This window comes from Oryctolagus cuniculus, chromosome X (genome assembly GCF_964237555.1).
Source record: "Oryctolagus cuniculus chromosome X, mOryCun1.1, whole genome shotgun sequence".
Taxonomy (NCBI): Eukaryota; Metazoa; Chordata; class Mammalia; order Lagomorpha; family Leporidae; genus Oryctolagus; species Oryctolagus cuniculus.
Genome location: NC_091453.1, coordinates 3132985 through 3147727, shown reverse-complemented (window position 1 = coordinate 3147727; position 14743 = coordinate 3132985). Strand labels below are relative to the sequence as shown.

The 14743-nt window shown below is 39.6% G+C and overlaps 1 protein-coding gene and 1 pseudogene across 10 annotated transcripts in view; one reads left to right on the top strand and one right to left on the bottom strand.

Moving 5' to 3' along the window:
• Nucleotides 1-14743, bottom strand: part of REPS2 (RALBP1 associated Eps domain containing 2) — a 259100-nt gene that overhangs the window by 221524 nt on the left and 22833 nt on the right. The window lies entirely within an intron of this gene.
• LOC100354132 (small ribosomal subunit protein eS17-like) lies at nucleotides 2826-3229 on the top strand (annotated as a pseudogene).

Sequence of the window (14743 nt, the reverse complement as noted above, 5' to 3'; positions counted from 1 at the left end):
TTTATAGGAAATGGACAGAATAGGCAGATCCCTAAACACTAAAAGGATATTAGTGCGGGCTGGCGCTGTGGCGTAGTGGGTAAAGCCATCACCTGCAGAGCCGGCATCCTATATGGGTGCCGGTTTAAGTCCCGGCTGCTCCATTTCTGATCCAGCTCTCTGCTATGGCCTGGGAAGGCAGCAGAAGATGGCCCAGGTCCTTGGATCCCTGTACCCGCATGGGAGACCCGGAAAAGGCTCCTGGCTCCTAGCTTCAGATCGGCATAGCTCTGGCCATTGTGGCCAACTGGGGAGTGAACCAGCAGATGGAAGACTCTCTCTCTCTCTCTCTCTCTCTCTCTCTCTCTCTGCCTCTCCTCTCTCTGTGCAACAATGACTTTCAAATAAACAAATAAAAAAGATATTAGTTATTCCAAGGCCAGAAGTTAGGAAACTAGGAGGCCATGAGGTATAACTGCTAAAGGGTATGGAATTTCTTGTTGGAAGTGATGAAAATGTTCTATATTTGTGCTGATAGCAGCACAATCCTGTGAATATACTAAAAAACTACCCAACTGTGCACTTTAAATGGGTGACTTACATGGTACATGACTCATATAGCAAAAAAACTATTACCCAAAAGAAGTTGTCAGAATAGAGATAAAATGTGGGTTCTTTTTGTCATCTCTTTTTCTGGATCAATATAAAAACAAAAGTGCTACAATTCTGGCCTACAGATGAGGCTATCTGATGCTCTCAGGTATAGTGCTGAATAACACTTTCAAGGACTGCTTACCCACAGGGGGAGGAAGAAAATACAACTGGAAACAAAAGAAAGTAGGGTTCTCGGATCCACAAATCTGGTGAAATATAAAAATGAATTCGAAGTTTCATAAAAATATGTTTGGTATTTACACACACACACACACACATACACACACACAATAGCACCTGCCACAGAATTGAATACCAAGTATCTATTTCTGTACTCCTTCAGCATTCAGCTAGAGAACATTAAAAGGCTACAAAAACTGGTTTTAAAAATACACTGGCTGCCTGAAATTAAGTTACATACCAGATGGATGTTCTCATATCACAGAAAATTCACTCTACCATATTTTGCAGAATACATTGGGGAAAAGCCAGGTATGACATTTTATGTAAGTCTCCCTGCAGTCATTCTGCCTGTGTTTTCTGAATTCCTAGTCCCAGCCATGAATTGACATAATTTCACAGCTAATCCTCAGCCCAGTCCCCACCAGGACTTACCACAGGACAGCTCCCTGAGAAAGACTCAGGCTTCCAGTTTTCATGGAACATCCAAATCCCCACAACTGCTCCTTAGAGTATCATGGTACATGAAAGGAGACAAGTGACACTGTCTGGGAAAAATCTCTAGAAGAGTCTGAATGACACCTGCCATCCCTAAGAAACTGAATCAAATTTTCTCCCCTCCAGGGGACTGAATGGTGTTCCACTAAATGCAGCCCATCTAGACACAAATGCCTTTTATTCTCAAATTTCTTGCCATAGTAGTAACATATTTACCTGAAGACAAATTCTCAAATTTATCAAAAGTGACTACCAACTACTTTGTGGGACCCACACATAAGACAGCAGAAAGAATTTCCATTTAGCTTTTAGGATTATTATTAAAGATTTTCTGTGAAGAGGGTTTCAGTAGGAAACTGCTTTTTTAAACTGTGGCAGAATACTAAGATACGATAGCTCTTAGAATTTGCATTCCATTAGGGAAGGGGCTCTGAATTTTCTTTTGTACCATGGAGCTTTTCGTAGTCTGGTGAAGCCTTCTGGATCCCTTTAAAAAATATTTTTAAATGTAAAAAATAAAACAAGACTACAAAAGAAGCCAGTTGTATTGAAATTTTCATAAAAATATTATAAAATGCTAATCTATGATACAGTAACATCTACTATTTGTATTATGGCATTAAGTATCAAAAACTCTGTTAACTGCCAATATTTTGAAGTGGTGATTAGAATAAATAAAATTTCAAGATATCTGCAACAGTTGTGATATACCATATAACTATGATTTATTGCAGACAGAGGTACAGGTGGGACTGATGGCATGATGATTTGCTGCCTATACTCACTAATTGAAGAAAATGCTAAAATCTATGATTAATCAAAATGATGATGTACATTTTTCCCCATCCAAGGTCAGGGTGCCCTTAAATTGTACCCACAGAGCCCTTAAAGATCTCAGAACCCAAGTAAAGAATTCATGTGTTGGGGCCAACGCTGCAGTGTAGCAGGTAAAGCCACCACCTGCAGTGCTGGCATCCCATACAGGCGCCAGTTCAAGTCCCGGCTGCTCACTTCCGATCCAGCTCTCTGTAAGGGCCTGGGAAAGCAGTAGAAGATGACCCAGGTCCTTGGACCCATGTACCTGTGTGGGAAACCTGGAAAAAGCTCTTGGTTCCTAGCTTCGGATTGGCACAGCTCCAGCCATTGCAGCCATCTGGGGAGTGAACCAGCAAATGGAGGACCTCTCTCTCTCTCTCTCTCTCTCTCTCTCTCTGCCTCTCTGCCTCTCTGCCTCTCTGCCTCTCTATAACTCTGCTTTACAAATAAATACATAATTCTTTTTTTTAAAAAAAAGAACTCATATGCTAAAAAATAAAACAAACTGCAAGGTAATTCTTTCCAAAGGGATGTAAACTTTAAGATGTTTGCAGACAACACTTGGAAAGTTTCCTCCATATATGACATACACAAAGCATGCAATTCTTGCTTTTCATGCTATCAGTGCCTGGTACCCAGCACAAAGCTAACGTTAATAAAGATGAGTAAGTAATCTCTTTCATTCAGGACCCACCAACATGGCCCACGTTCACACCAAAACTGTCAAGAAAGCAGCCCAGGTCATCATTGAGAAGTACTACACTTGCCCGGCAGAGACTTCCACACCAACAAACACATGTGCAAGGAGATCACCATCATCCCCAGCAAGAAGCTCCACAACAAGACCGCAGGCTATGTCACACATCTGATGAAGTGGATTCAGAGAGACCCCGTGAGAGGCATCTCCATCAAGCTGCAGGAGGAGAGAGAAAGGAGAAATAACTATGTTCTCGAGGTCTCAGCCCTAGATCAAGAAATAATTAAAGAAGATCCTGATACTAAGGAAACGCTGAAGCTTTTGGACTTTGGCAGTCTGTCCAACCTGCAGGTCACTCGGCCTACAGTTGGGATGAATTTCAAAACACCACATGGAGCCATTTGAGCCTTTCTGCTTTGCCATTATATTTTCAATAAACTTAGGACAACAACAACAACAAAGATGACTAAAAAGTAATAAATAACATTAAATAAATGCTAGTAAATAAACAAACCTGGGGTAAAAGAAATAACCCATTTCCACTTTTATTCAGAACATTCTCTTGATATAAATCCTGTTGTTGGACTTGGGTGACTGCCTAGAATTTTTTCTGGACTCGCCCTTAACCATGGGAGAAAGCAAACTGTATACTAATCCCAGAATATACTCTCTGCCTATGTCCTACACTTCTTGAGATTGTTCTCAGATTTCTTAATCAATATTGAAGCAAGGAAAAAATCTCCTGTGGCTATGAATTTTGGCATACTAAATGGTATCCATGGAAACATCCTAATTGAAAACATGCAATACCCATTGGATCATCTTAGCCCTCAAAGCATTTAAGAGAATTCATTTATATCTTCCCACATATTTAACACTCTATAAAGAATCTTGCAGTGTGAGGTAACACAGTATATAGTACAGTAGAAAACCTGCAATCTGAGAATTCAAATAGTTCAAGAAATTGCTTATGGGCACTCAAAAGCCTGACCTGGGGTATATTTGCAACATTTGGTCAATTTAGCAATTTGGCTATAATACAAACAGCCCTCCAAAACTAGGGAAAGTCTATCAGAAATCTTTTTTGTTGTATTAAAAGCTGATAACTTACTAATTTATACCACAGAAGATAAGATGTTAAAAGCTGGGAGATACTTGGTTTCTCATCTTTCCTCACAATTTTGCCTCATATATTATCAAATACTCCATAATTTCTAGTTAGAATTAACATCACTTTTCCTATTTTAAAGGTCCAGAGCTGCAAACAATAAGCACAGGATCTAAAAAGATCCAGCTCTACTATTTTTCCTCTTGTCCAAGTAACATCTGTTTTGCGTTATCAATCATTACTAGGGTGAAAAGGGTAGAGAATCAGATGTTGACCTTAAGAAAAGCCATTTTATCTCTTTATACCTCTTCTTCCTAACCTGTAAAATGCAGGTTAGGATGCCATGTCTTTATCAAAAACTTAGGAGGATTACTGTAATGGAATCCAGACCTTACCCTCACCATTTGTGCATCCCAGTGAAACTGCTCCTCCTTTTAGCGCTCACAGCATCCTTTTGAAGTCAGCAGTAGGGGCTCAAGGTAAAAAAAAAAAAAAAAAAAAAAAAAGAAAGAAAGAAAACACAAGGGCAGAGAGGAGTGTGGAAAGCAGCCAAGGCTGACAGAATTTCAATAACCAATGATGTGAAAAGCTGTACAAATATATTTATTATCAAGATGTTTCAACTTGTTATTATTATTAGCTTACTTTTATTGAGTTAAAGCTCTTCAGTGCTCACACCAGATGGCCAGGAAGCATTAGGAAATGATCTCTGAATGATGTTGCTCAGTAATCCAAAAAAAGCCAAAAGTTGAACCTCCTGCTATTTGGACAACCCATCATGCACACAAAGAGCAAAGAAAATGAAACATTCCCTCTTTTCTTCATGTTTCTACCATGATTGAGCTGCGACTGTGACCAAAAAAAAACAAAAATCACAATCCCAACATGAAATTTTTTCTTACCAATGTTTACCTGAATTTAATATATAGAGACTTTTATTTCATCACTGCCCTATAAGAGCAACTACCCATTGACCATCATGATGTGAGCAGCCTAGGCCGTGGGGAAAGGTCTTGGAGGATCACTCCACATGGAAAGATATCAGCCACAGATACTGAAGAGCCATTCACAAGAGTGAAGAAGCCATCTTGGAAGTGGAACCTCCTGTCCCAGTTGCCCAGCCCATGCCATCTAGAACAAACAGCACAGTTAATACCTTCCCTAATCCCTGACAAAGAAAACTGTGAGAATGGTTCCTAGAAGCCACTTAGTTGGCCTTTTTAGACGGCAATATATGTAACACAGTCAGCACATCTTGTAAAACTCTTGATATCACCAGGAAAGTAACAGTGAGGTAGTCTGAGCAGTCTTCACACAAATGAATAAGGGTCCTTCCAGCTGCACTAGAATCTCGGAGTTGCCCAACCTTAATAATCCAAGCAGAAGTCACTTTTAACAAAATTGAGGAGCATTATTTCTGGCTGACTAATCCCAACAGGAATAATTAAGTGCCTACAGGCACTAATGGTAAAGAGCTACCTCATTCAAGTTAAGGCCTCCCAAGAACAGGAAACCTGAAATAAGACCTTAAAGTAACTTAGTCGGCGCCGCGGCCAATCCTCCGCCTTGCAGCGCCGGCACACCGGGTTCTAGTCCCAGTCGGGGCACCAGATTCTGTCCCGGTTGCCCCTCTTCCAGGCCAGCTCTCTGCTGTGGCCCAGGAGTGCAGTGGAGGATGGCCCAAGTGCTTGGGCCCTGCACCCACATGGGAGACCAGGAGAAGCACCTGGCTCCTGGCTTCAGATCAGCGCGGTGTGCCGGCCGCAGTGGCCATTGGAGAGTGAACCAACAGTAAAGGAAGACCTCTCTCTGTCTCTCTCTCTTTCACTGTCCACTCTGCCTGTCTTAAAAAAAAAAGTAACTGCTGGATCTTTAGGTGAAAGACTCTTGCCTCTAGGAATCCTCCCCAACTGTGTGAACTCCAGAGAAATCCTGCACTCCGTTTAGCAGGTACCTAACTGATACAGGCATGCACTCTATCAATATGCTCATCTTTCAGGAGCAAAAGATCACAGGCTACTCCTGATGTCTCCTCTTCCATTTACAGCCCACCTGAAGCAAGGAATCTGCTGACAGTCTCAAGGCATTATCAAATCTGTCAAGGAAATAAAAGAGTCACCCAACACCATATAGCAAATGATTAGGTAAGTCACCTGGGCAATTGTATTTTATCATTTGAGTATTTTTAACCCTATAGTTGTTTCTTCAGCTCCAGGCAAACCACCTGGCCACACTCTCTATAGTCTATGGTGCTATTAAAATTATTTCTAATAAATATTCCTAACACAGCTGGAAGAATGATTGAGAATAGCTAAGTCCTTAAGGAACACTGAGAAACATTACTAAATATAAGGAGCCCTTTCTACTCTGTGAAATATTTTTAAGATTTGCCCCAAAGCACCCTTTAGAGAGAAGTTAGTTTTGCTATGTTCACTTTGCAGACCAAGGAGTAGGGATACACCGAGACAGAAGTGAGGAAGTATCTTTATGAACCATGGACCTCAAACATGGCTAGAACGTATTACAATTTATATGTAGTTACACTCATTGAGCCATGTATAAAAATATGGATAATCTGAGTGACTATGTCCAACGGGTACACAGCCAGGGCTTAATAGGGCTAATTTTATCAACCTTCCCCTCTCCCCCTCCCCTTCTCCCTCTCCCCAACCTCTCTAAAATACTCCCATGGAGGTAAAGATTATCAAAAGAATGATTATTTCTGTTAACTTTCATAGTAAACCTGCTTCTCTTACTGCTTCTCTTCAGTTACTATACAGTAACTCAGGCTAAAAATCCAGAAATTGCCTTGTTATTATATGGCAAATAATGTTTTTGTCATAGTTCTGATATGGGAGCAAATTCAAATGGCCATATCCCATGTAACACAAGAAGCTAGTGTCCATTCTAAAATATTTTAGTGGCATATAAAATAGGAGTACCAGGGGCATCAGAATAGGGGAAATGGGGATTAACTGTTTAATAAGATCTGAGTTTCTGTTTGGGATGATTCAAGTCCTGGAGATGCATGGTGGTGATGGTACACAACATCATGAATGTACTTCAAGCCACTGAACTGTATACTTAGCAATGGTTAAAATGGTCAATGGTATGTATATTTTACTGCAACAAAAATTTTAAGGAAATAAAGCCTACATGAGGAAATAAAATAGCCATGAATGACTAAACATACATCCACATTTTGATGGTGGAAAATGACTCAAAAGAAAAGCTAAAACTGTTTGGATTTCATTTTAAGCATATTCAATCTGAAGTTTTGAAAGCTTTGCAAACATAATTTTTTCAGTCTAAATACCGCTTTAAGAGGCCTCATGGTATTGATAACTATGACATGTCATTTCTAAAAATACTTCAGACTTTGACAAATAATACTTTAACCAATGATCAAAATGACAATCACTAATGAGGGGCAATAAGACATCACATGCCTCCTGATACACAAATTGAGTATAAGTCACCTGTGCAGTATTCTAGACAAAAATGTATAATCTTCCTTGAAAGAGGAGATATCATACAAACCCAAACTTAATACATCCTATAAAATAGTGTCATTAAATGTCATTGTTCAAAATGTTCATGTCATGAAAGAGAAAGAAAGGCTTATATGAACTGTTCCAGACCATAGGGGCCCAAGGTACCATGAGAAATAAATTCTGTATGTGCTCCTGGGACAGATCTTGTATCAGGGGGAAAAAAATATAACAAAGCACATTTGCAGGATAAGTGATGAAGCTGAAATACAGGCCATAGTCTAAAGTATTATGTTATTAAATTGTCTAAATTTCAATAACAGTATATGCTTATGTACAGTTTTCAAACCTAATACTTTGATGGAAAATTGTATCTTAATTGGCTAAATTATGTCTTTGTAAAAATTAAAGGACAAGAAAGGAGGAAGGAGGGTGATTGAGGAAGGGAGGGAAGTCTATCTTCTTAGAACTATACCTATAAGATACATGAAATCTGTTCTATTTATATTCATAAAAATTTTTAAAGAAAAAGTTAAAACTGCATAAATGCACTCTAGTTAGTGAAAGTGATGAGTTAGTAATTCTGAAACTACTTTATGTGCACACTAAACAAACAGATAAATACATTAAGCTTAAACTACTAAGCATAAAAGAACATGGTGTATGCTGCCTAGTCTTAAATTACTTAACATACAGTGCTATATATTTAGAGAGAGGAAAAAATAAGGCCAATATAGCAAATGGTAAATAAATTTAAGTAAAGGGTATACAGGATTGATCAGTACTATTCTTGCATCTTTTCTTTAAGTCTAAAATTACTACCATAAAAAATTTTAACCTAGATATCTGAATCACTACGTGGCAGAAAACCATCTACATAACCAGAAATGCCCATCTTAGGAAAAAAAGCATCTAAGCATCTATTGTGCTAAGGCCCTGAAGTTGAGGGACACAGATTTCAATGTCATTGATCTTTTTTCGTACAGAGCACAGCTTTATTTCTCTCAACCAAATATTTATCACAAATATCCTATGAAATGATATGGAGTGATCCGCCAATGAATGCTATCAATCATAAACAAAAGTTTAAGCAAAAAATAGGATATTTGCACAGTTTCAAAGTATCTCCTCCAAAATACTTCAATTATAAAGGAAAAGATGTTACAGTACAGAAACCCCACCAATACCAACTTAAACAAAGAATCAACATCATGAACCCCATGATATGATGCACCAAAATAAATGCATCATTTTTAGTATTCTTGCCAAAAATGTACAAGTCATTTTTATTCAAGTCATAAAAATAAGCAAATCCAAATAAATATTTTAGAAAATAACAGGTCCATACTCTTCAAAAGTGCCATTAAAAAAACAAGATTGAGAAGTGATGACAGGGGTAGGCATTTACCACAGTGGTTTAGATGCCACTTGGGACACCTGCTTCAGAGTGCCTGAGTTCAAGTCTCGGCTCTGCTTCTTACTCCACTTCTCTGCCAAGGCTCACCCTGGTGGGCGCAGTGATAGCTCAAGTAACTGGGTCCCTGTCTGGTGTAGAAGACCAGAATTGAGTTCCCAGCTCCTGGCTTCAGCCTGGCCCAGACCTGGCTGTTGAAGGTATTTAGGGAGTAAGTCAGCAGATGAGAGGTCTCAAGATTGGTATCTCTTTCTCTCTCTGCCTTCAAATAAATATTTTTATAAAAAAAGAAACTACTATAGACTAGACAAGATTAAGAAGAAATAAATAAATGCAATATGAGATCATGTATAGGATCCAAGAACAGAAACAAATTACCACGCTGGCGCCGCAGCTCACTAGGCTAATCCTCCGCCTTGCGGCGTCGGCACACCAGGTTCTAGTCCCGGTCGGGGTGCCAGATTCTGTCCCGGTTGCCCCTCTTCCAGGCCAGCTCTCTGCTGTGGCCAGGGAGTGCAGTGGAGGATGGCCCAAGTACTTGGGCCCTGCACCCCATGGGAGACCAGGAGAAGTACCTGGCTCCTGCCATCGGATCAGCGCGGTGTGCCAGCCGCAGCGCACCAGCTGTGGCGGCCATTGGAGGGTGAACCAACGGCAAAAGGAAGACCTTTCTCTCTCTCTCTCTCTCTCACTGTCCACTCTGCCTGTCAAAAAAATAATAATAAAATAAAATAAAAAAATTAAAAAAGAAATAAATTACCAATGGAAAAAATTGATAAAAATTCAAATAAGGTTCTGTAATTTAGTAATATTATACCAATGCTAATTTCTTATTCTTGGGGGCTGGTGCTGTGGCGTAGTAGACTAATCCTCCACGTGTAGCACCAGCATCCTATAAGGGTACCAGTTCACGTTCTGACTGCTCCACTTCTGATTCAGCTCCCTGCTACTGTGCCTGGGAAAAGCAGTGGAAGATGACTCCTGCACCTACATGTGAGACCCGAAGAAGGTCCTGGCTCCTGGGCTCCTGGCTTCAGATTAGCCCAACTCCAGCCATTGTGGCCTTTTGGGGAGTAAATCGGTAGATGGAAGATATCTCTCTCTCTCTCCCTCTCTCTCTCTCTCTTAATTCTTCCCCTCCCTCCCTCTCACCCTCCATCTCTCTATAATTCTGCCCCCCCCGTCTCTCCTCTGTCTCTCCTCTGTCTATAACTCTTTCTTTCAAATAAATAAATAAATCATTTTTAAAAATTTTCTTATTCTTGAAACTGTACTATCATTACATAAAACATTAACATTAAGGGTGCAGGGTGAGGAATATAAAGAGATGCTCTACTAATTTTTGAAACTTTGTTTTTATTATTTTTTATTTATTCGAGAGGCAGAGAGAGAGAAAGAGACCTCATATCTGCTAGTTCACTCCACAAATGCCTGCAATGGCCAAGGATAGACAAGGTCTGAAGACAGGAGCCAGGATTGCAATCCAGGTATCCCACCTGGGTGGCAGGAATCTAATTACTCTAGCCATCACCACTGCCTCCAGGGTCTGCATTAGCAGGAAGCTGGCGTCAGGAGCCAGAGATCAGAAGTGAAACTAGCCATTCCAATGTGGGACACAAGTATCTTAACTACTAGGCTATACATCCACTGTTATTTTTGCAACTTTTCTATGAGTCATCTTTCAGAGACTCATCCCTTGATTGAATGAATATCCCTACTAGATTTAACATATGTTCATGTTAGCCTCACTCCCACTCAAAACTCCACTAGAAACAAAGCAGCTCTTAAAAAAAAACACCCACAAGCACAAGAAAAAGTAAAGGAGAAATTATGATGGCTGAAAAACAGATGGACATATAGTGACCACAGCAAGAAGGCTGATTCATTCATCAAACTCTAGTAAAGGACCTAGATCTCTCAGAGGTATATAAAGAATTGGAAGCATGAGAATAAGAGCATTTCAAACCTAAGATACCAGTATTTTAGGTAGCACTAACAAAACACTGCCAAATAAGATATGACATAGGACTCCCATGACTCAGCACTTCTCCCAGGCTTATTAAAGGAGTCCTTTCATGCTCAAGCTTTTTACTTATCACTTACTTATACATATAAAAGGAAATAAGCAAAATTAACTGTTCAAGGTTTTCCTAAAAATTCTTCACATCTAAATGCAAAGATTCTAAAATCAGATATTTTATTCATCTTTTCTGACTCAGAGTGGTTATTGTCCATATTGTTCCACAGTGTTGTCCTCTGCACCATCAAGAGCATTTGGTGATACAGCATTTTTTCAAAGATCCACAAATAGAAATTGGAACTATCAGTATTCAACTCTGAAATTATGTAAAGCTAGCCTATTTTTGACTCTCACTTACAGACTGCTGCTTAACATTAAGGGAGCATCCAATTTACAATCTCTCTCATTTCCCTACCTCTCAACCACTTGATTCCTAAGAGTTAGCAATGCTCCACTCCAGTCTCTAGTATCCTTTCTCAAGCTACTAATAACCAAAAGGCAAGCTTTTATCTTATGTGAGATACCATCTATTGTGAAACATCCTAATTTTAAGTGTGGGAGGGAGGGGAAGTCAGCCTCAAAAATAGATGAAAAAACTCAAAACAGTATGATACTGGAACAATGACAGAAATATAGATCAGTGGAATATAATTGACACTCTAAACATAAACTCTTACATTCAGGATCAATTGATTTTAAACCAGGGTTCAAAAATAATTCAATGAGAAAAGAACAGTCATTTCAACAAGTGATGCTAGGACAACTAGATTCCATATACCAAAGAAAAAAACTGAACCCCTACCTCACACATATATAAAAATTAACTCAAAATGGGTCAAAGACCTAAATATTAGAGTTAAAAATTCTTAGAAGAAAACATAGGTACAAATCTTTATGACCTTGAATTAGACAATGGTTTAAACATGACTCTAAAAACAGAAATGACAAAATAAAAATTAAACTGAACCTCAACAAAATTAAAAACTTTTGTATACAAAGGATACCATCAAGAAAGTAAACAGACAATACACAGAATGGGAGAAAATTTTTGCAAGTTGTTTACCTGATAGGAGACTGTATCCAGAATATATAAAGAACTCTTATACTTCAATATCTTATATTAAAAAATTAAAGTGGGCAAAGAATCTAAATAAATATTTCTCTACAGAATATATACAAGTAGCAAACAAGCACATGAAAAGCCACCCAACATCATTAGTCATTAGGGACACACCAATTAAAGTCATAATGAGATACCATTAAATTCACTAGGATGGCTTTAATCAAACAGACAATAACAAATGTTGGTGAGAATGTGTAGAATAGGACCCTTTGGGACAGGAGTTTGGTGCCGCATTAAGACATAGCTTGGGACACCTTCATGGTATATCAGAGTGCCCGGGTCCAAGTCCCAGCTCTACTCCCAATTATAGTTTTCTGCAGATTATGACTCAACCACATGGGTCCCTTCCACCCATAGAGGAGACCTGGACTAAGTTCCCAGCTCCTGGCTTTATCCTCACCCAGCCCTGAATGATGCAATGTTGCAGGCATTTGGAGAGTGAATCAGTAGAAAGGAGAGTTTCTCTCTCTCCCTCTCTCCCCTTCAAATACATAAAATAAAAAAAAAAAATTTAAAGAATTGGAAGCCTCCTATAATGTAAAATGATACAGCAGCTTTGCAAAAGAGTCTTCAACTTCCTCAAAAGGTTAAACATAAAGTTACTATATGACACAACAGTTCTATTCCTTACGTGTATGCCCAAGAGAAATGAAAACACATGTCCACAGAGAAACTTGTACACAAAAGTTTGGAGTGGCATTATTGGTAATAGCCAAAGAGTGGAAACAACCCAAATGACCATCAGATGATGAATAAATAAATTAAATGTGGTATAGATATATTATGGAATATTATTAGGCCATAAGTATTGATAAATGCTATCACATAGATGATCCTTGAAATCATTATGCTAAGTGAAAGCCAATCACAAATGATCATGTATTATATGATCTCATTTCCAGGGAATATCCAAAACTGGCAAATCCATGAAGAAAGAAAGTAGTTTTGTGGCTACCTAAGAATGGTGATATTGGGAGTGACTTCCTGTGAGTATGGGATTTTTTTTCTAGGTGATGAAGACATCCTGAGATTACATAGTGGTGATGGTCCAACAACTCTGTAAATACTCTAAAACCACTTAATTGTACAGTTTAAATGGATGAGTTATATGTTACATGAATTATATCTCAATATAACTCCCACTTTGTTTTTAAACATTCTTATAGCATATTTGTCTACAGAGTAATTAGAATTTTTATATTATTTATTTGAGAGAGAGAGAGAGCGAGAGAGAGAGAGAGAGCACACACATGTACTCCCCCCTCCATTGGTTTACTCCCCAATAGCCTGCCAAAGCCAGAGCCAGGGACCCAAGTACTTGAGCAATCACCACTGCTTCCCAGGAAGTTGGAGTCAGGAGTTAGAATTAGGACTTGAACCCAGGCAGTTTGATGTGGGAGGCAAGACTCTTATTTGACATCTTAACCACTAAGCCAAATGCACAGCCCAGAACTATTATTTTAAAAAGTGGAGAAGGGTGGGCATTTGGCATAGCAATTGAGACACTGCTTAAGATAACCATATCCCATACCATAGTGTCTGGATTTGAGTCCCAGCTCCACTTTCAATTCCAGCTTCTTTGGGAGGTAGCAGATGATAGCTCAAGTACTTGGATCCCTGCCACTCACATGGGAACCCAAATTGAGTTTTGGGCCCCAGATTTCAGCCTGATCCAGCCATGGCTATTGCAGGCATTTGGAAAGTGAACCACTGGATGGGAGATCTCTGTATTTGTGTGTGTATCTCTGTTTGTGTATTTGTCTTTCAAATAAACTGCTTTTAAAAAAAAGTTTAAGTGGGAAAAAAGAGACAAAGAAGAAAATAAATATATATATATATATATATATATGTTATTTGACAGTTAGACAGTGAGAGCGAGAGAGACAGAGAGAAAGATCTTCCCTCCGTTGGTTCACTCCCCAAATGGCCTCTACCGCCAGAGCTACGCCGATCCGAAGCCAGGAGCCAGGTGCTTCTCCTGGTCTACCATGCGGGTGCAGGGGCCCAAGCACTTGGGCCATCCTCCACTGCCTTCCTGGGCCACAGCAGAGAGCTGGACTGGAAGAGGAACAACTGGGACTAGAACCCGGCACCCATATGGGATGTCAGCGCCGCAGGCGGAGGATTAATCAAGTGAGCCACGGTGCCAGCCCCAGAAAATATATTTTTAGAAAAATAAATGCAGGGGCCGGCTCAGTGGCATAGCAGTAAGGCTGCCGCCTGCCGTGCTGGCATCCCATATGGGCACCGGTTCGAGACCCAGCTGCTCCACTTCCCATCCAGCTCTCTGCTGTGGCCTGGGAAAGCAGTAGAAGATGGCCCAAGTCCTTGGGCCCCTGCACCCGCATGGAAGACCCAGAGGAGGCTCTTGGCTCCTGGCTTCAGATTGGCGCAGCTCTGGCCTTTGCAGCCAGTTGGGGAGTGAACCAGCAGATGGAGGACCTCTCTCTCCCGACCTCTTTCTCTCTCTCTCTCTCTCTTTCTCTGCCTCTCCTCTCTGTGTAACTCTGACTTTCAAATAAATAAATAAATCTTTAAAAAAAGAAAAATTAATGCATGAATATTCTAAAGTTCATTGTGTTGAAGATATGAAATCCAACCTGATAAATAGGGAAGAAAAATTAATCAGATACAGGACTTATTACATTAAAATAGCATAATCAGTCCAGGTGGTTTAGTTCAGATTATCAGACTGTCAATTTTTTATATGCTGGCTGAGAACCCAAAATTAGAAAGTGATATAGTTAGAAATAAATAGAGCTA